Raw genomic sequence first — 3,159 nt, forward strand, 5'->3', positions numbered from 1 at the left:
CATTCAGTAGGCTATCTGTCACTTCCACCACCCCATTAAATCATATACGAAGTACCTCTCTCTCTTTACTCATTCTCTCTGTCTGATTGTTTGCACTGGGCCAATGACACACACAGTACTGCGACTCTCATTAGCTGCTATGCCCTAGTTTGCTCTCTCTGAAGTTCCTTTTCCCTTGCTCATTTACCCCGTCCATCCTTTCTCAATTTCAGTTTTCTTCATTTTTATCTCATTTCTTTAGACCCTCTCACATTCTTTAGCTCAGAGGTGATTAGGAGCTGAGCTGGTTATGGGACTTGGAGGTGCTGATAAGTCTGTTAACTTTAATTAAAGACATTTACGGTAATGTAAAGACATTTAGCTTGAAGCTGAAGACCATTTCTGATTACATTCTCTAAATGCTTATTCTTATGCTCTTGTCTTTTTACAAGCAATTCCCACCGTCTGCTATGTCCAGCTTTATGGATGACCAACTTTCTATAATTTAGAGTACAGAAATGAGCATATTTAGTGTTATTTGCACGTATATGTTCCTTGTTTAAAGCCAGAAGCAGAATTCTGTGGCTGCAGATAAAAGCATTGACTTATCTCACTATGATAGCTGCATAGAAAATAGTGTGTGCTCTGTTTTATCGGCCTCCATGTTTGTAACGTCGCTTCCGTTTTTTTGTATGTGTGTTGACATTTGTCGAGTTTATCAGCTTCTGTCACATGTTGCTCTCAGCCTGTCACACCCCTTTTCGTGCCTTGTCCTTGTGGTCAAATGCAAGAAAATAAGACATATTCTTGCATTTTAATAACAAACTATTTAACATACGTTGCTTCCTAGCAGCACCATGGGAAAATATTTTCATGCTTTCATACTTATTTGTTCTGGTTCATGTTTCATCATTCTCCACTCATGGCAGGTATGAAAAAAATATATATTTATATATACATATACATATATATGTGTGCGTGTTTATTATTATTATTATTATTAGTTTTTAAAATGAATATTTTATCATATATAAATGTGTAGTGTTTTTTGTACACTCTCCAAATGTTCTTCACTTGAGGTTGACTGAAATAAAGTTAAACTTGAAAAGTTACAGTTTCAAGAACAGTATAACTAATTGAATAAAATACCAAAACATTTACTTAGAAGCACTTAAAAGGGGTCACATGATGTGATTTAAAAATTTTCCTTTCTCTTTGGAGTGTTACAAGCTTTTGGCGCATAAAGAAGGAATGTAAAGTTCAAAGACTAAAGTCTCAAATCCAAAGAGACATTCTTTTATAAAAGTTAAGACTCCTCCTAAAACGCCTCGTTTAAACACACCCCTACATGTCTACATCACAATGTGGGAAGATTTGCATAAGGCTGCCTAGATGTTTATGCAAAGACGTAAAGAAGACGTAACTTTTTATTCTCACTGTTGCCGCCAGCGCCATGTTGGTGGAGACACTGTGTTTCACAACTAGAAATCACAACTAGAAACACTGTTCCGGAACAGATTAACACAAAAAACACTAAAACTACTTTTTATATTCGGACCACAGTCTGTGCAGTACGTTGTAAAGGATTTGCCACTGATGATTCAAACGCGAGTTATTCAGCAGTGTAGAGCAGCAGTTGTTGTTTGTTGTTTCTTCGATCACAAATACAGAGGCATGGAGACAGTTGGCCAATCACAAACCACTGGATAGCTGGCCAATCAAAGCACACCTCACTTTTCAGACTCATGAGATTTGTAAAAAACGACGCGTTTCAGAAAGGCGGGGTATAGAGGAGAAACAATAATGTACAGTATGTGGAAAATAATGTGGTTTTTTTAGGGTTGCTCCGATCACGATCGGCTGATCGTTAATGCGCATCTCGTCAGTAAAGCCGGTTCTCTAATCAGCGGTAAATTCCATCAGGTGCGTGATTTCACATAGAGCAGCTGTTACTACACAGAGCCGTTGTTAAATGAGAAGATGTGCAAATAAACTCTGAAAATGAACATGGATTTGCACATCTTTTTGCTAAAATAATTAGCAACATCATTTGACCCCTCTAAGGGGGATTCTGTGTTATCTAAATGAACCACTGAGACACTAAATTGCATTAGGCTTTTCTTCATTGGCTGATTAACAGATAAGTGCAGCTTACACTTACACTACACACTACAGGGGGATGCAAGGAGGTTTAAGGGGGTCTGAAAAAAAAATTAGAGAAAAAAAAATTAGTTTTACAAAATTAGTAAAGAATGTAAATGTAAAAAAAAAAAAAAACACTAGTAAAATTTATACATTTGAAAAGATAGACTTAATACAAAATCATTTTTTATATTATTATTTTATATTGTTATTTTTTTTTTTATAAACTTTTAGTTTGCTTTCATTTCAGTACAGCATGAAAGGAGTATTACACCTCAACATGAAAAAAATAGCTGAAAATGTACTCACCTTCATGTGCATTTTCAGTAAAGTGTGTGAATTCTTGTACCTAAAGAATCTGGTTTTTATAGGTGATTTGAGGAATGATGTGGTCGTGGCACGTGAGGACACGTCTGTCATTCTGTCCTGCTTTGATTCACCACCCACATCTTCTGTAATGGTTACCTGGAAGATGATGACAACGAGGGAGGATCGCTGGACATATTTGTTATCAGCCAAGTGCACCGATGGACAAACAGATGGAAGCAGCATGGAATCTGGAGGCAGAACTTTTGAGATCTCTGCAGATGCCTCACTGATCTTCAGGGCCACAGCAGCTGCGCAAGGACACTACGCCTGTGAGATAAAACAGGATGACAAGAAGCTACATGAGAGGGTTGTTCTTCTCGCCCTGATTAAATGTATACTACACAACTGCACCACAACACATTGTTATTTCATGTCTCGATGTGTTTGACATCTCTAGGTATTTCCTCCTTCTCTTTTGCAGTAACTGTCACTCCCACGCCCCCTGTCACAGTGGACAGTACTCTGAGACTGACAGCTCAGGTGTCTCCCTCCTCCGTGGCTGCCTGGGGAACGTGGGTGTCTCCCTCGGGTGAACAGCTACACACTGAAATCTCCTATGGAACGGGCAGTCTGCTCACCAAGCTGCCTCGTGTCACCAGTAAAGACAACGGAGTCTATACCTGCAGAATCCGTGTCTCTGGTAACAGTGACAGATCTGTCTCGGAGCAC

The 3,159-nt window shown here is 38.7% G+C and overlaps 1 pseudogene; it reads left to right on the forward strand.

Annotated features, from left to right (window-relative positions):
* Nucleotides 1–710: 710 nt before the first annotated feature.
* On the forward strand, nucleotides 711–3,153 carry LOC113078192 (uncharacterized; annotated as a pseudogene).
* Nucleotides 3,154–3,159: the final 6 nt, after the last annotated feature.

The sequence above is a fragment of the Carassius auratus genome, unplaced genomic scaffold, assembly GCF_003368295.1.
Source record: "Carassius auratus strain Wakin unplaced genomic scaffold, ASM336829v1 scaf_tig00024596, whole genome shotgun sequence".
Lineage (NCBI taxonomy): Eukaryota > Metazoa > Chordata > Actinopteri > Cypriniformes > Cyprinidae > Carassius > Carassius auratus.